Source organism: Agelaius phoeniceus, chromosome 2, assembly GCF_051311805.1.
Source record: "Agelaius phoeniceus isolate bAgePho1 chromosome 2, bAgePho1.hap1, whole genome shotgun sequence".
In the NCBI taxonomy this organism is placed as follows: Eukaryota; Metazoa; Chordata; class Aves; order Passeriformes; family Icteridae; genus Agelaius; species Agelaius phoeniceus.
The window spans coordinates 94,725,170-94,744,373 of NC_135266.1; the positions used below are offsets into that span (position 1 = coordinate 94,725,170).

The window sequence follows — 19,204 nt, forward strand, 5'->3', positions numbered from 1 at the left end:
CTTTGCTTCATGGTTATTCAACAGGTGCCCTTTGAATAAGGAGCATGTGGCACAGAGATGACTGGCAGACAAGGCAGTAGAAAAGAGCAGTCTGGGAAGCAGTTGTGCTTATTATAAAGGGCAGCTAACTGATTCATCAGTGCCCTCTCCAGCAGCAAACCACACCATATAAATGTTATTTTGAAATTAGCCTTGTGCAATAAGGGGGATTAGCTGGCATGCTTGAAGTGTGAATACCTAATGTCCTCTCTCCCTAAAGAAAGATAGGTTGTGGGTATTTTTGCCCTCCAACTTCATGGTGCTTGGCTTCAACTCAATTTATGATGAGTGCCCCAAGGCCATTTTTTCAGTCAATTCTAGTTTAAAAGAATTAGCAGGATTTTTATTCTCCAGCATTAGACTGGTAGTCTGACTCTCACTCAATGCTGGAGGAAGAAGGTGAAAAAATAGGATTGCAATCCAACATAAGATACTGCAATAGAAAGAGATAGGAACCAGGGTTGCTTCCTTTTGTAGGTCTTGCAAGGAAAAACAGCAGATCTGCCAGGCTACAGATTGCTGTGTGAGCATGCAGTGAGGTTAGAAGAGCATATGGCAGGAGTGGCTGCCTGGCTGAAGTGCACCTATTGCCAGCCCTGTCATTCAGGGCTGTGGAGACAAGATAAAGCTTTATTTTAGTGCCCTGACAGCTGACAGGAACTTGTCACATTGCAGAAGCTGCTGAATCTAAAGTCAGGGGAAGAAGGGGAAGAGAAGAGAAATCAAAAGCAATCTCCTACTTGGTGCATACTTGTTTAATCTCTGGGGGACAAGAGACAGGATGAGGTCTCTCATGTATTCTATGCACACAGACTCTAGCACTAAGGGGTGGTAACAAGTGCAAGAAGAACACAGCAGAAAAAGGTGATAGAAGAATCTGGACTGTACTTTATTTCATGTTATACCCTTTTTTCAAAGGACATGGGGAATCTCTTGCTGTTTGGTATGGGTAAAACTGCTCTGAGATTTCCCTGTAACTACTCAAAATGGAGAAGAATCTGAGCTGGCAGGATCTTCCTTGCAGTGTTCCTGGTAAGTGTAGAGTTCATTTCCACAGATCCAGAGAGGGGAGATGGGGAGGAAGAACAGGGTTTTTACTTTGGTGAAATACCTGATTCTTTCTGCAAAATCAGTAACAGTTATTGGGCTGGAAACATAAACACTGTAGTGTTTTATTTACATTTTTCTGCAGACATTTTCTGCTAGTGCATTTAGGAAAAAAAGAGACTAAATAAAAAAGAAAGCCCCATAGGACAGTTCTGTTGAGGTTTTTGAGGTCATTTTTCTCTCTATTCAGTTTGAGTCACATGATTTAGACACAGTCCCTCTACTGAGTATTCCAACAACAGCTTCCACTACCTTTACTGTTTATTCCAGGTAATTCATCACATAATAGGTTTTAGGCTGTGGGGACTGCTGTATCATTTCCATTCCTAGCAAACATACAGCCAAACATGCAGCCTTTTTCCCCACCAAACTTAGTAGAAATGTCTCTATTACGGTGTTCTGCATCTTATCAGATCACACCTAAGGGCTGCTAGTTCCTTGAGGCAGGAGACCTCCTTTACACAACACTAGATACAATGCTGGTGTGAGACAGATGTGTCAGCTCCTCTCATCTGTTAACACAACTGCAATAAAAAGACAAATCTGACCTGGATTTCAGTGGCAGTCAGGACTAAATGCTAGATTCAGATCCAATGAGCGAGGTATTTCAGTCAGATTTATGTACCTCTCTTGGAACATAACATCCTTAAAAACAGAATCTGGATTCGCTTCTCATTGACATGCTGTGTCAATGACACATCTTCTTAATGTGCTGTTGGTGCCTGGTTGTTCCTCATGTTTCCTCTGGCTCTACACAATAAAACACCTTTTGAACAAGAACATGTCTTGGAAGCTGAATAAACTAAGTCTGTGCTCGAAACATTTAACAATTGTAGGAAAGAAGGCAAGGAAATCTGCCAGCATGGCTGGAAGAGAAGCTTATCTTGCCTTGGCTGGATTCACTTTGGTTTTCCTCTCCAGCTTCTTTCCATCATTTGCTGCACCAATGTATCCCTGAGGATGCTGACCCCAGAACAATGTGCTGCAAAGATGATTACAGTCTAAAAAGGAAAAGAAAACCCTGTCACTATGGTTGTTATGGGTTTTAGCTTTTCACACTTAATCCTTTAATTGGTCTTTCTGGCAAGAAGAATTCGATACTTGGCTTTATTGCTGCATGGATGAGCCCTATTGCAAATCCCATCGGGATAAAGTTACAGTCATTTGGCAGTAAGAAGATCCATAGCAACCTCTCAAAAGCCTACCCAGAGGGTTCCTTGTTGACATCACAGTCTCTGTATGATGTCATTTTCTCCTAGAAAATGAAACACGAAAAAAGAAGTAGGACCTCTGGATATTTGATGAGATTGAGGCCAGCCCTTACTCCACTATTGTACCTATCAAGAGTTATGTCAAAGGAGAGTTTGGGTCTTGGCTTTCAGCCAGAACATTGATGAAGACAAAACGCAGTATAAGAAGGTATATAAGCACAGTAACAGGCTATAAGCACAGTAAAAAACATTTGTAAAGGTGTTGAGTGTGCTGGACCAGAGGGGGAAAGAACATTATAGTGAGCCATTTGGGCAGACCCAGATGAGGGCTAAGCCATCTGAACAACAGACTCTTTGGATGAGAAATTTGTCTTATGGAAGTATACAAGTTACCTTGGAACCTTCCTACTAAGTATCTCAGTGAAATTTAATCTTCTGTGTCCCAGGCCAAGAGTGACAGCAGTTTTCTTACATTCCAAATGAGCAGCTCTTGAGGTATGAAAGAGTGAAACAACATCATTTAGAATCAAATAAAATGTGGGAGCTCTGATTCACAGTCCTATTCATTAATGACTGGTAACTTTCTTCCCCAAGAGAATGAGAAGGATTCAAATCATTGCAATGGGTACAACCCATGACAGGAGTGTAATTTCTTCTGAGTTAAGTTCCTGAATAGAAACCTAAAGGCTTGGCCCTAACAGCCCTTTTCAAGTCAGTCAACTTGTGCTGATGTAACTAATGAGACGTCTGGACCCATCGTCATGAAAAGAGAGCAGATTAACACCTATGAAGCTAAAAATAAAAGCGTCACCTCTGAGGCTGGGCCCATGGTGCTTATTACAAGGGGTGGGGTAGGATTGGCAGAGCTGTGCGTCCATCGTGGATGTCACCATGGCACACCCACGCCAACATCTCCACGGAGACATAGCACATTTCTAGCTCCTGCATCACCAACTTGTTGCCAAGGAAACAAGAAGATGCAAAATAAAAAAATAAAAAAAAAAGAAGAAAAAAAAATCTCAATGACATTCAATTTTGAGACAGTCAAGAAACCCCTGAAAGGGACTCTAAAGTGCCTGAGAAGGAAATGGAAATTGGGCTTCTAATTACAGATTCTCAACCAATTCCTTTTTATTCCCTGGTTATTCTGTCTGCTCACGTCACTGTCTTCTTGCCATTCTCTGTCTACAGAGGTATGAATGCCAGACACCATTGAAAAGAGAATCAGAAAGAGCTTTCCTGGAGTGAAGGAGAGGAGAGAGGGAGAGCAGGGGAGAAGGTTACTCAGTACAAGCAATAGTGGAGATTCCGTAACTCAGAGGAAGGTGGTGGAGAGAAGATGCAGAAAGGGAAATGTGTGGAAGGAAGGCAGAATAGGAAAGAAGGTTTCTGTGAGAAGGGAATATGTGCAGTTGGCAGGTGTGGGTGTACACATGTATATCTACACCAAATGCATGTGTATTTTTATACATACAGCTGAGAAGGTACATGTGCATACAAAGGTGTACCAAAATCTACATTGCATAAATAAAAACTTGAGCTGTGCACCCCCCAAAAATCAAGCTGACATAGAAATCAACCAACTAAACAAGAAAGAGTGTATCTTTTCATTTTGTTTCTTTTAATCCATTGTAGCACTATATTTTCAAGCTTTTTCCACAACCAAAAAGCTACAAATCTCCACCTCTTTTTAAATGACAGCCAGAACTTTTGCAACCACCTGACTCTAGGAGCTGTGGCTTTGCAAGAAAGGAGAAAATGTAAGAAAAATTGCAAGAAGGTGCTGACAGGTGGCAAACCTGGCAGGGCACATAAACACAAGAGCACACAAGAGAACCAGCAAACTGTATGACAGTATGAAGGGGAGGATGTGTTGGGTGTTACTGAGCAGAGACACACAGCCACCAAGACAAGACGTGCAGGTGTTGTCTAAGCATAGCAGAGCCACCCTCCTTGACCACTGAAACCTGCACAGTCTTGACTCAGACAGCCTAGTTCTCTTAGGGAATGAGCACAGAGAGGGTTAACTGAGTAGATGTCATCTGCATATTATCTTACTTGAGCATGAGAGATAGGGAAAGTTTCATCATGGGATAGCACAAAGTGGTGCAGATGTTTAATGGCTACCCTGCATGGCTGCAGGAAGGCTTCAATTTGGGTTAGTGCTGAAACAGATGAAAGAGCTCTGTCTTCACGTACTTCTCTTCAATATTCAGTCGCACCCTTCTTCATTCCTTGAGCTTGTCATCAAACTTGCAGCCAGAAGTAAGATTGCTATAGACCAAGAAGGAAAACTTGTAGACAGAAGTTAACCATTGCTGAATTCCAACAGAATGATACGGAGGGATCTCATTTAATAACAAGGAGTTGATGGATTTATGGCTGTTGATAGTAAAAGGCTGCTAGCAGTAAGGTTTGGACTCTATCCCAGGGAGACCAGAACCATTGCTAACTGAACACAAATATCCCTTTGTGCCCCCTTCCACCTTCTTCCTGCCTCTTGTACAGGTCTTTTCTGGACTGAAAAGTCTCTACACACTTCAAGGCAGATTTTCTTCCCCTTGTTAGAAGAAGATGCAGAGGATACCAAGTGCTTCTCTAAAAACCTGTGTGGTGACAGTCCTGGCAGTCCAACAGCTTTCTCTAAGGTTGCCATGACATGGAAGTGATGGGCACATGAATCACAACTGTGGAGAACACCAGCCTACATGCAGATGCTGCATTCAGATTAGCAGAAGCAAGTCCTGACCACTCAGCTCTCCCCTACTTACTGTGTGAGGTACTTTGGAGTATCCAGTCCCCTGGGGGATTGTAAGCAGGAGAGGACGCGGAGACCTCCTCTTACATGTATGCACTCAGTATAAAACCACAGCAACACAAGAGCCTGAATCACCTAAATGATGAAACCAAGGTCAGATTCAAACAATTAAAACATTTTAAGCATTTATCAGTGGTCCACTTGCACTTTATTCTTGAGTAAGATGAAAATAGCTAAAGTGCCTAAACTGCAGGACACAGAAAGTGGGCTCAGCTTTGTGTATTCCAATGCCACAGTGCCTCACAGACTCAGCCCATGGAAGCAGAACACAGTGTGGCCATATCCAAAGGGGCCATATGCCCCCAGCAGAGCTGTACAGACAGAGGGTGTCTGGTGCTGAGAGCTTGCCATAACTCAGATGTAGGGAACCAGAGGCATTGCTGTCAAGATGCAGGGTAAGTCCAAGTGAAGGAGAAGATAGTAGAAGCCCATTTCCTCTTTTCAGCACATCTTGATTTCTCCATCATATGTCTCAGCCATACTTTTTTTTTAGCATATCCAAAATGCTACATCTTCTCAACTAAGATAAATACATAATTCACATGGCTATTTTTTGTATTAAAAAAAAAAGAAAAAAAAAAGAAAGAATGCTTTTATCAGGGAGTTTAGAATCACAAATTACTTGTGAAAAAGGATATAATGCATTCTGTTTAAAAATGCAGGTATATATCACAACTCCCAGCTTCTGAATCACCACTACATGTTCATGTTTCGTGGAAGGAAAGATTTTTTTTTTTGATAACTTACTGTTTTGAAGTGACATTAAAATTTGCTTTGGGCAAAATGCAAGTTCTGATAATTTTGGCTTTTTCTGTTTACTCCAAGTGCTGTTCATCAATGAAATGAACATTTATTCCAAGTGACTTTTTTTCAGGCATAATTTTATAATTCATATTTCCCTAGATACAGTTTTGCCTCTTCAACAAATATTTTAATAGGAACTACTAAATTTGCTTTGAGTGAAAAAGATGCCCTAGGAAATTCAGAATTTCAGAAAAATGTTTCTAAAACTCTGACAGCGGTTTCCTTTGTAAACACAATTACAACAGAGTTACGCGGTATGACTTTCCTAAATGTTTAATGCACAGTACAGGCTCTCTTACTCGCATGCATACATACACATACATACATTCTCTAACACACTGCATGCCTGCAATGCAAATACAGCATCATCTCTCCCTCTAAACACACAGAGACCTTCTCTTTAGTATAAGGACAGCTACACACACACACCTGCACAGTGAAATCTTTCTGACACAGAGGCCCTGAAACACAATTTTATCTCTCTCTTATACACACTGTCATTCCTTTTTTCTAACACAATGTAATCTCCCTCTTGCTCTTTCTTTCATACACATAGACACAAGAACAGACACATACAGTGTAATCTTATCTCTCTGAGATTCAACTACAGTATCTACACTATTTTCAAAATTGCATAAACACTTTCTGCCTGACATTTCCATTTGTAGACTCCATCATTCACAACTACAAAATTGATTGCAGAGATGGGAGGATGTGGAAGGAAGTCCTTGATCACGCAAATGCCTGTCTCTTAGGTAAAGAGGCCTTTTCTGGCAAGATTTTATTTTACAAGCCAGGAGACATTATAAGCAATGTTTTCAGTTTGGATGCAGCATTAGTTACACAGTGCTTCTTGTTATATTACACCACCAACAAATAGTAAGAGACTTAAACAGCTTGATAAAAAAATCTGCTAGATCACAAAAAAGATTTTTCCTGTATTGCTATCATTGTCAAACACTTCATTGATACGTTCCACAAAACGTGCTGCAAGCAAATTACAATATGCAGTTACACCTATATTTCCTGTGACATATAATATGCTGTAGGCCCTGAGATTTCAAAAGAAAGCTGTATAGAGGAGGTTCCACCTCCACTTAAGCTATTATTTCTACAACAAAAGTCTGTTCTTAAATCACTTGTATTAGCAGGATTGTTCTAATGGGAATATTAAAATGAATGTCTGCCTCTGTGAGCTTCTCTACACAATGGAGATTGCCAACAGTGACAATTAGAGGATGTAACACAGAGCACTTCTCTTGCATGCCATTGATTCAGACCCAGAGTAACTGGCTGACAATTTTGGGGGGACCTCTGCAAAATGAAATTTCATACCCTCATTTGATTTCTCCAGATTACCTCATAACAGATTGAAATATTAAAATGAAAATGAAATTAAGGATCTGGGGTTGATCAGTGATATTATAGAGCAGGTAAACAGGAATTTTTTCACAGGATCTAGTTGGACTGAAAGGGTTTTCATTACCTCCATTGAGGAGGCTTTAAAGAAAAACTGCAGAGGAAAGGGTTATTAAAAAGAATACCAGAAAACCAGCCTCAGAGTATTGTCTTAGCTCTAAATAGGCACCTTAACTAAACACAACTAGAGTCCCTAACAGAGAGTAACTTGTTACAATTCCTGGAAAAATGTTATTCCTTCATCATGAAGGGAATTTTGCCTAAGAATTTGGACCAGAACATCAATATGGCTTTAAGAAAATTTCCTGAGAGACAGAAGGAAGGAAATACTTTTGTGGAGCCCAAACTCACAAAAGAACCTGATCCACTGAAGGACTGGAAAAGCAAAAGCAGCTGTCCTACTACCAGAGGAAACTAAAAGAAATGTTTTCCTTTAATGGCCTACAATACTGGTTTGATTAACCATACGTTGGTTTGAGAACGTTGTCTGACTGACTCTGTCAGCACAAGGTCACAAAGCTCCAAACAAAAAGACTGCTGAGCCAAGACCAACTGGGGTCACAGGCAACTGGAGTGGAGGGATGTAGGCAAAGAACAGGATAGAGACAGGATCCCATTTTAGGAGTGTCTCAGAGGGTTTGAGGATGGAAGTGTGGTACCCCTGGCTATGACAACGATAGATAGAACAGGTGTATTTTAAGCAGCACTGAAGAAGTCATGGGAAACTCCCATGCCCTGCATGTGTTTTGTCCCTTTTTTAAGTTATAATCCCATTGGAAGTGTGAAGCAGTGGTTTTCTGCCAAACAGCCTTCAGCTACCACAAAAATACCTAAACCAAAGCACATGACCACTTCCGACAATACAGAAATTGACCCTAATCTACTGTAGGAAGCTCATATCACCACAGACCTTGCAAAATCCATGCAGTGAGAGTCAATGTCCCATTCTTTCTCTCCACAGAATTAATAGAGGAGGATCAGGTCCACTACAAACTTCTCCCACACACCACATACCCCCATGTGCCTTTTCCCCTCTTGCCCCTGGAACAGATGCCAAATGTCCACAACTCCATCTGTAACCCCATTCACAGCACTGGCATGCTGTGTTGCACTAGAGGATGGAAGAGGATTTCACAAGCAGGACCCAATGTCACTCTACCCCTGAGGAAGAACAGCATCACTCAGCCCCTTTCTACAGCAAGAAACCCAGGGCAGCTGCATGTAGCAACTGCAGACTGCATATAGCTCATGAGTTTCCTGACTCCTTTCATGATATCTGTGATAGTCACCTGGCAATCTTCTGCATGGAAAATATTCCCTGGAAAACAGATTGGGTTACTAGTTCAGCTGCCCTCAGGAACTCCAGACTTTTTCCTCCTTCCTGAAAATTTCTTTTTGATATCAAATACTGTGACATTAAGGATCCTGATGATTTTGAATGCTGTTTAGATGTCTAACCTTGAGAAAATTTTGTAGGCCTCACACTACCTCATGAGGGCTGCTGACCTTAAAATATTACTTGCTGGTTGTGAAACAGATTCACTTCTTAGAATCACCTTTGATGCACTCTTTGAGAACCTGTAGGAAAATGTCACCTGTAGGTTAGTCAGCTCATTTGGAAAACTGTCTGCTCAGCATCTACTTGTCATGGTGTCTTGCCATTGATTTGTGACTTGTTGTTAGAAACAGACCTGAGTTTTGGTGCCTTCCTGAACAAATAGGTTTCCACAGGTCACTTGGACAGTGGTGGTTGCTCTGTCACAAGGCATCTCCACCTCAGTCACCTCCACACCTTGCTGCTGTCCCTCCAAGCCTGAGCAGTGGCCCTGCTGTCAAACTTTCTAGGTAAAGCTCAGTGTGGACTCCTGCAGCTCTTCCATTTCAACCTCTAATGAGATTGACCCATGGAGGCTGCTTCATTGAGGATTCAGGAGAAAGCCACTAATCAAGCTGACTGAAACACAACACAAAACTTCCTTCTCTCTATCTCTGTCTTCCACAGTTTCCTCTTTCTTTCTTTCTTACTGTGTAATCAACCTAGTTATCTACCTTTCTGTCACAATAGTAGCTAACTAGCTCTTCAATATTTCAGAAATAGAAAAACAACAGCATAGTCTTTTCTTCTTTTCCTTCCCAGGCTGTAGGAGGAATTGTTCAATTCATTTTTTAGGTGGCATGATTTGTTTGCTTGTTTATAGGCATGCATGCAAGTGGGTGTTTTGCAGATGTACGTGCAGAGCTCACTGGGGGAGGGCGAGGCTGAAGAGCCAAGCTGTGTATTTATTACTGAGAGTGGCGAGATGCACGACCTTCCACAGCTGATGTGTTATGGACCACCGCAGCACAGCCCCTGTCAGCACTCTGTCTCCTCCTTTGAGCTCAGACACACCAGCAAATCTGGAAAACAGCCTAGAAGGGAGATATTTAGTGGGGGAAGAAAGAGGAAAGAGCAGCATTATTATTATTTCAGTCTCAGCTACTTCAAGATTGCCTCTGTCCTAGATAAACAAGATATCTCCTGCTATTGAATGAACATCTAAACATGAGGCAAATGCTGTGGAGAGGATGTTTTCTTAGGCCAGCTATTATGGACAGGTAGGAAATGATACACAAGTATGTCTTTGGGATTGACATGACAGTGGAGTGAAACACTGTGCAGATCTTTGAAGAAACTTTGACATTTCTAGTGCTACAAGACATGACAGCAGAAATTTCCTGGACAGTGTACTTCTGAAAAAATTATTTTTACCAAAATTCTCTAAAAAATATTTGTGCCATAAAGTACAAATACCCAAAAATATTTTGCTTTCATCGATGACAGATATTGCACTGGCTCCTAACAACCACATTTACTGGAACAGCTTTCATCCTTTTAACAGCTCTTCCTTTCTCCATGTACCATATGTTTTGTGCAGATCCTACAAACAGAGAGAGTCGGAGGCAATACCAAGGGTCTCCTGCCATTTTTAAAGCTAAGTATTACTCAAGGGATAAAATAGCATTGAACATCATGTCAAGAGTTTCACAGGGAAAAGACATGGCAGAAGAATATATTTAAGTGGGACAATATATTTCTAGCATTGGATTCATCGGAACAATGTTACCTCTATCCAGATTGCATGGCCATTTGGGGACTTCACGTAATTCTGGGATGACTGTTTGAAGATTTTAAAGTAAACAGTATGAAAGAAAAAAAAATGTATCTTTGTTGACTCCAGGGCAGTCTCTGTCTAAGTTTGTCCAACCGAATACCAGTCTTTCAGAGATTTGCAACAAATTTATCGGTTGCGTTGGTAGCAGTAGAGTAGTAGAGTCCTTGTGTGTGAGTAAAGCCCTTCCTCACACATATGTGTACATGGAGCTGGGACAGAGGGGAAATGTGTGAGTGAGATGCTGGGTACTGGAAAAATGTTTCGTTCCTGCAGTGCTTATTTTGCAAAAGTCTAAAAAAAAGAAGAAAGACACTAGAATTGCTGACCCAGCTGGATTTGCATTGTAGGTGACTGTGATACAAAAACACTTTCTTTGAAAAACAACAGCTGATGAGGAACTGGTTGGATAATCCCATCCAGAAGGAAGTAGTCAACTACTAACAAAAGCACAATGCCCAGATGGAGACCAGTGACAAGTGGTGTCTCTCAGGGGTCTGTACTGGGACCAGTACTGTATAATCTCTTCATCAATACAATCAGGGGATCAAGAACACCCTAGGCAAGTTGGCAGATGACAGCAAGCTCAGTGGTGTGGTTGACATGCCTGAAAGATGAGATGCCATCCAGAGGACCTGGACTAGCTTGAGAAGTAGGCCCATTTGAACCTCATGAGGTTCAACAAAGGCACATACATCATCCAGCACCTGGGTCAGGGCAACCCATTATCAATACAGATTAGGGAATGAAGGGATTGAGAGCATCTCTGCCGAGAAGGAGGTACCGGTGAATCAGAGGCTGGACCTGAGCCAACACGGTGTGCTTTCAGCCCAGAGAGCCAAGAACATCCTGGGCTGCTTCAAAAGCAGCATGACCAGCAAATCAAGGGAGGGTATTCTACTCCCCTGGTCTGCTCTCATGACATCCCACCTGAAGCACTGTATCCAGCTATGGGGTCCACAGCGTAGGAAAAAAATGGACCTGATGGAGCAGATCTAGAGGATGGTAACAAAAACAATCCACGGACTGAAACGCTTCTCCTATGAGGAAAGACTGAGAGAGTTGGGGCTACTCAGTCTAGAGAAGAGATGGCTGAAGGAGGACCTTAATGAGGTGTCTCAATACCAGAAGAGGACTTAGAAGAAAATGGGGACAGAATTTTAAGCAGGGCTTGTTGTGACAGGACAAGGGGTAGTGGGTTTAAAATACATGATGGTAGACTAGATACAAGGAAGAAATTTTTAACTGTGAGGGTGGTGAAATAGTGGAACAGGTTGCCCAGAAAGGTGGTAGATACCTTATCCCTGGAAATATCCAAGGTTCAGGGTGAGTTCAAGGTGAACTCATATCCAAGTTCAGAGTGAACTGGGTTCTGAATAGACTGGTCTAGTTGAAGATGTCCCTACTCATTGCACAAGATGACCTTTAAAGGTCTCTTCCAACATAAACTATTCTATAATTCTATGGTTTTATAAATGAGGGAATCCTGAATTCAGAAAGCAGAAGGGAAGAAAACAGGCACTTCATCTGCAATACAGTTACAATGAACCATCCTGAACAGTCATTATAGCAGCTCAGCATCGGGATATCAATAGAAAGTCATGTCAGATTGGTTTAAAGCACATTCAAAACAAACAAACAAATAAACAAAAAACAAACAAAGAAAATCCTAATAAAACCAACCAACCAAAAAACCCCACATATGGAAGAATCCGTATAGATTCTTTTTATTTTCTCCTTGCATTTTGAATCCTCAGATTTCTTCTGGTCCAATTCTTCAGTATTGTCTGCAACTGTGAAGACGAAAAGCACACATTTACAAAAATAAGATCTTTTATTATCATGTATTTACATGAATCCACTGTCTGGGGATTTTAAAAAACACCTGAATATAGAGAGGTGACCCTGCTGTTCCCAGCACAGGTCTGTTACAAGCTTTGTGTTAACATGACAGTACACTTCCCTTTCCATATGCCATGACCTTTCTTTATAGTTACGGATTTGTGGAGCTGCTGAGCTACTGCTTTGCAATGTGTATGCAACACTTGATGTGAAACCATGAAAAGTTTTCTTCTACAAAGTAGACCAGAAGTGACAGACAGTATGTATTTCAAATACAGACATTTATGCCAGCACTGAAGGGAATATATCCCAAATTTTGTATGCCAGAGGATCTCTACTAGGCTTTTCCAAGGAAAGGAACACTCCTGGGGGAGAAGCCTCCCTCCCTTACTTTTTCTTTCTCCCTTTGTTCTGCTTTACCAAGAGAAAAGTCTGCATCTTTCACCAGACAGACTCAAGCCTGCAAATCCCTTGGCAGACAGCAGACAAATTTCTGTTAGCTGATTCTTATGTGACCAATTCACATAGTGCAAACAAATGATGATGCAAATGCTAAAGATGGCAAGACATTACAGCGTAAACAAAGGCTCTTACAGAATCCTGACAGTTCCACTACTTAGATTACTGCACACTGAAAGGAGGAGTGAGATCAGAGTGACTCTGTCCCATCACACTTGGACTCACAGTTAAGGTGGTTCATGCATCTCCTCTGAGTACCCAGCGCTTGCACAGAAACCAAAAATGCTGGGAAAACTTAAGGCTCTGCAGTCCTGACAGCATTACCAATAGTCACATGGACATTTGAGCATCCTACAGCAGAAGCAAACATTACACCATGAGGCAGTGGGTGTCTTGAACAGCATGCCTGTCCAGCTCCCTGCACATTCTCCAGGGCAGGCAGAAAATCAGAAGCCAGACTATCACGAGCTCAGTGGAGTAGTGGACACACCCCCCACTCCCCTTCTCCTCCCCAGGCAGCAAGCAAAGAAGGGTGAGTGCTAGGAAGAAGGCAGGCTGGCTCCCCAGTGTGAGAATCCTGCTCATAAAACTCAATTAAGTGGATTACAGATGAGCTCATTCCCAGCGGTGGGTCACATTCCATTAGAGGCAGGCTCAATGCCAGGCGTACTCAGCGCTGCTCGGATGGCAGCAAGATCCACCCCACCACTTACCGTCTCTGCCTCTGACCTCACCATACCTTGCAGGATTTCTTGCCCTGTGCCCCACGCTGCATGGCAGGCTCATTGCTCATCCCTGCTCATCCTCTCAGTGAGGTAATCAGGGCCAGTGTTAGGTCATGGAGAGATACGGGGATGGGCAAGGTCTCTGAAACACTGTGGTCTAGGGCAGCAACGTGGAAAAGGAAAAGCATAGGGAGAAAGAGGCAAAGTGGAGCAAGAGGAAGATGAGCAGAAAGAGAGATCCCCTGGAAAACAATGGCACAGTTCAGGAAAGGATGGAAACAGTCAGCCCCATAAACTGGATTAGTGGTATTTTACGTGAAAGTGAGAACAATCAGAGCTCTCAGCTCGCTAATCCCAAAGGCTTCTTCACAGCATAGGTATAAGATTACAGCATCGTCTGCTACACACCACCTACAGTCACTGCACTCAGCACTCAAAAATGTGTGTGTGCTTGTATGTGGGGAACAAAGAGTGTGTCTAGGGTATATTTGTGTGTGGGAATGACTGTGTTTGGAAGAGAAAATGGGGAGGGAGAAGAGAAGGTGAATGAATTTGCGATGGGTGAGTGTGTGTGGGTGTGAGGGCAGGAAAAAGCTGGATGAATGACTGTGTGGGTGGGTAATACATGGGCTAGAGTAAGTCAAATGTTATAAGCACCTGCAGGCATTTTGCCAGATTTGAGACCTATTTTGACTTGCTTTATACATCCCACTTTGCTTTTCACTGTTTGCAAACGTTCCTGGCAGCTCAGCTTAATTTGTACAAATAGCAACCAACCAAGAGCGAGCCAAATCTGTTGTGAAATAGGTTGAAGAAGACACAGGTTTTTGTGCAGATCCAACCAGCAGGGGCTTTGTACCATCTGGAACCTGTGTACCACGTCCCAAGAAAAGGCCTACAAGGGAGATCAATCTAGTTACCTCCCCACCATTTGCCATTCCATGTGAGGAAGGAATACTTCAGACCAGTTGCAAAGTGAGACATGTTGTCTGGACAATGATCCTCACAGGGCATGGGACCCACACAGCGCAGGCATCTGCCATCCTGGCATAGGACACCTCAGTATCCACAGCCTCAGAGAGAGCTTTCTCCTTTAGCTCAGAAGGACTGAGAGGAAGACAGCAGCCTTATGTTTCATTCCCCTGTGTGTGACAAGTGAACTCAGTTTGGCAGTGTGAAGCAGCAGGTTTCCTATTTGTTTTACTACCAGTTTACCAGGCAATTTTGGACAACTTCACTTGCCTTCTCCAGGTATCTGTTTCCTAAGACAAAAAACTATCATTAGTGATACAGATATGAGATCTCTTGTTGGAAAGCAACATGTAAGACTCACGTGACATTATTCTCCTGCACTAGCTGAAGATGATTGCCAAATTTCCTTTGCATTCATTGACAGCAGTACTCAAACCATAAGCCCTGAAGAAGTCCAAGCCTGCACTGCAGGAGCTCCAACTCTAGTCTCTCCAGTTCTGCTGCTTCTTTCAGCAAATCATGACCTAGGTTCTGGCTGTCTGTCTCAGGACCTCCAGCATAAAATACATAGAGCCCATTCTGAGCAGCAAGGGATCTCACAGTCCCTTTGGCACAACCCAGGTTGTTCTTGCTGTTCTATCCTTGGCAATTCCACTAGCTGGCTTGTATATTGAGTGTGTTGAGTCCAGAATAGCTAGGATGCAAAAGTACTGTGGCCACACAATTTCCTTCCCCATGCTAAAAGAATTTAGGTTCATGTATCACAACCAAGCAATCTGATCCCCTGTCTTTTATTATGCTTTGCCCTTCTCTTCTGACTGGCTTTTCTTTATCAGCATTTCTCTTTCTGCTACCCTGCCCCAGAGGTTTGCTCTGGCAAGTACTGTGTGCACTGTGCCAAGCTGCTTCACCCTGCCTTACTGATGGTCCCTGGAATGGCTGACAGTACACTGCTATATGCTTCTGTCTGTGTGCATGAATTAGCAAGCCCTTTGCTTTTCACCTTCAGCAGAAACAGAGTGACCTGTCTATGCAATTAGCCCCCACTCTCTTTAACTAGAGAGAAGACAATATATTGCCTCTCCAGGGAACCCAAGAGAGAATGAGAGAAAAAAACAGAGATGCTATCAGGGTGCCAGAGAATTAGGTATAAAAAACCTTTTCCACCCTAACAGTATATCAGGTGCTGCCTCAAGAACTGTTATGGAACTACAGCCAGAAATAGTGTGGTCCTACCCTGTGCATTTTTTCCCCCTTCTGGTACTCTTCACTTCTTAAGCATATTTCATTCAATGAAATGATTTAAGGCCCTGCCTGCAAGGAAGATGTTTTGTGAAATACCACGGCTCTGCCTTCTAAACCTTCCAGCTGAATGGGAATAACTGCTGCGGTTGCCACGGCACAGGCTACACAAAAATGATGCTTGAGTTTAATTATACTGAGTGGTTGAGGCCACTGCCTCACTGCTATGGGATACATTCCTCTGAAAAGCAGCCAGGTAATTTTGCTGTGGCTGCCTTTCCCTCAGTGTCCTGGGAAGGGGTAGGGGAAGGGAGGAAGGGTGACAGGGAACAGGGCTTTCTGCCAGGTTTAGCTACAGCAAACATACCTGAGCTGAGTGATCTCAAAAGATGTGGTTACACCAAGCAGAGATCCCCCAAGGCAGTGTCAGAGGTGGCTGGTGGATTCTGAGGAGTGAAGGCAAACTTCAGTTTTGATGTGGAGATTTCCACTGCACTATTCCTGTGATGGATGAGGAAAAAGAAAGAAAAGGGATTGGGAAAGAAGGCAGAAAGGAACTGGAATTGTATCTCTCAAGACCCTAGAAGTAAGGAAATAAAAGCAAAAAGGATGTTTCTGAGAGACCATTAGCCTCAGCCATAAATGTTGTTGTAACCAACGCAGCCCTTTTATAAGGGGTGTTGCCAAGACACCTTTGGCAGAGCCAACAGCAGGGTTGGTGGTGCTTCAGCACCTCATGCAGCTACTTTTCCTGGACCAGCTCTACTTTTCCTGGAGCTGGTCATGGGCAGTAGTGTCCCAAATAACTACAGAGCTGGAAACAATATAACCACACATGCTTGGAGACCCAGCAAATTCTGCTCAGAAATGGAGGAGATTAACCTCAATGTCACCCTATGCTAATATGGCCAATTTTCTTCTGAGGATCATGCCTCTGCCTGGATACACACACACCCCCCAGCTCATTTGGGGCATGCTCAAGTGCCCATGGCACAGCACTGCCTTACCCAGCTGGACACACTGTGAGGAGCTCAGACATGAGTGGTGTTTTTCACCTCCTAATGGGCATTTTCTTCTGAAGTGCAAGCAGTTGCAGACTCAAAAGTCACTCTCATCTGCAAAAAAATTCTCCCCGAATGCTTCAGGAATCGGCCCCTACCATCAGCCAAACTTCATTCTCCATGATCCTAAGGACACTCCGATAAGGATGAATCCAGACCAGGAAAGCTCTTGGTACATCTGAAGATGGACATCTAGAAGTGCTATTTGAATGCCTCACAAACAAATGAAAAAACCACTAACCTCCAACCAATAAAGTTCCATCAGATACTTTTGGCTTAAAATTCAACATATTTATGTTGAACTGATATGAAAATACACACTGGATGCATTTATAACTACCTAAAACATAAATTTCAATATTTTGTGGTCCTGAAGGCCCTTAGTTAAAACTTGGTGAGTCCCAGTCCCAATGACACCAACACATCTTAATCTTCAGATAAAACTGAGTTTACTATTCAATGTACCAGACAGAAAATACCTTTGCGACCTCTACCCTCGTGCCCTGGTGCACTCTGGGCTGCTGTGAACACTTTTGTACAGTTCTTTTAGGAAGACACAGCCTGCAGTGGACACGAGCACACATTTCTGGTGTCCTTCTTGTATACATATAGTCACTGGGCTGGCATCAGGCTGATTCCAACCAATTTGCATCATAGGCATATATACAGATTGAACACAGATTATGATACCTGGCTTCAAAAGGTGAAGCCAGCTGCATTGAACCCACTGGTCTCACACAGCAAAGCTCTGGGACTGTTCCTTTCCACTCCCAGGAAGATGCGGCATTGCTTGGTCACCATGGTGACAAGCACTTTTCAGTAGGTAACCACCACCCTGCACTACACAACTCTCTCCCGTGTGCAGCCCAGGCCCGTGTACTCACACACAGGCACTTGGCCTGAGCAGCCCTGCTGGGGCTTTGCGCGCCACTCCAAGCTCCGCCACCACCTTCCCGCACCCTCTATTCCAACACTGGAGCGTGACCACGGGCACCATTGGCGCCCCGACCAGAGGATGCGGCTGGGTTAAACTGCTAAATATTTAACGGGGAGAATGGCTGGTGCCTTCCCTAAGCCTGCTGCGGGGCATCTCCGCGGAGGATGGCTGTGTTGAGCAGTCGCTTGGCCAGGCGTCCACGGAAGGGACAGCCCGGCACAGCAGACCCCCCATTCGCTCTTCATCCTCCCCTTCCTCCCATCCTGTCACTGCCCTGCATTACGGGCTGCGTCCGCCGAGCTGGGCCAGCCAGAGCCGGAGCCGCCCCAGCGCCCCGGGCTCCCTGCACCGCCCTCGGGGCCCGCGGGGAAGCCTCTGGCGAAGGGTTAAGGCTGCAGCCCCTTGCCGCCAGGGCTCCCCCCGCAGGTCCCCGCAGCCATGTCCCCTCCGCCAGGGCTCCTCCCGCACGTCCCCGCAGCCATGTCCCCTCCGCCAGGGCTCCTCCCGCACGTCCCCGCCGCCATATCCCCTCTGCCAGGGCTCCCCCCGCACGTCCCCGCAGCCATTGTCCCTCCGCCAGGGCTTCCCCCGCAGGTCCCCGCAGCCATGTCCCCTCCGCCAGGGCTCCCCCGCCGTCTCCATGGAAACCGGCCCCGAGCAGCTGCCGGCTGCGCCCCGGCCGCCGCGGCCTCGCCGGGGAAGGCGAAGGCAGAGGCAGCCGCGGCCCGGCCCCGGGAGCCCTTTCACTTCCTCGGTCCCGCCGCTTCAGGAGGGAGCGGTGGCTGGGACATGACCTGAAAATGCCCCGGTGGCCACGAAGGCCGCGGCATCCTAGCCTGGATCAGCAATAGCGCGGCTGCCAGCGGGATCGGGGCAGTGGCTGTCCCTCCATACTGGTGATGCCGCACCTCGAGTCCTGTGTCAACTTTTGGGCCTCTCACCACAGGAAGGACAGTGAGGGGCTGGGGCCTGTCCAGAGAAGTGCAACAGAGCTGTGAAGGAGCTCCTTGACCCTCAAGTCCTGTGAGGAATGGCTGAGGGGGATGGGGTTGTTTAGCCTGGAGAAAAGGAGGCTCAGGGGTGACCTCATCACACCCCACAACTCCCTGAAAGAAGGCTGTAGCCAGGTGGGGGTTGGCCTGTTCTCCCAGGCAACCAGTGATAGAAGAGGAAATGGCCTCAAGTCACACTAGAGGAGGCATAGATTGGATATAAGAAAAAATTTGAAAGTATGGACAAACATTGGAAGAGTGAACTGTGAACAGTGGAACTGCTGAGGGAAGTGGTTGAGCAACCACTCCTGGAAGTGTTCAAAAAATGTTTGGATGTTTGGGAACATGGTTTAGTGTGGAATACGGTGATGCTGGGTTAATGGTTAAACTTCATGATCATGAAGGCCTTCTCAAACACCAAGAATTC

At 44.4% G+C, this 19,204-nt stretch overlaps 1 long non-coding RNA gene across 3 annotated transcripts; it reads right to left on the reverse strand.

Moving 5' to 3' along the window:
* Positions 1 to 1,634: 1,634 nt before the first annotated feature.
* Positions 1,635 to 18,270, reverse strand: LOC129117587 (uncharacterized). Of its 3 annotated transcripts, XR_013181020.1 has the most exons (3): positions 16,155 to 18,270; positions 5,129 to 5,250; positions 1,635 to 2,147 (listed from the first exon to the last, which is right to left on the reverse strand). It is a non-coding gene; the product is annotated as an uncharacterized LOC129117587 (long non-coding RNA). The 3 variants fall into 3 exon arrangements; XR_013181018.1 differs by lacking the exons at positions 1,635 to 2,147; positions 5,129 to 5,250 and adding an exon at positions 6,736 to 12,340; XR_013181019.1 differs by lacking the exons at positions 1,635 to 2,147; positions 5,129 to 5,250 and adding an exon at positions 6,736 to 12,340 and having other exon boundaries at positions 13,074 to 18,270.
* Positions 18,271 to 19,204: the final 934 nt, after the last annotated feature.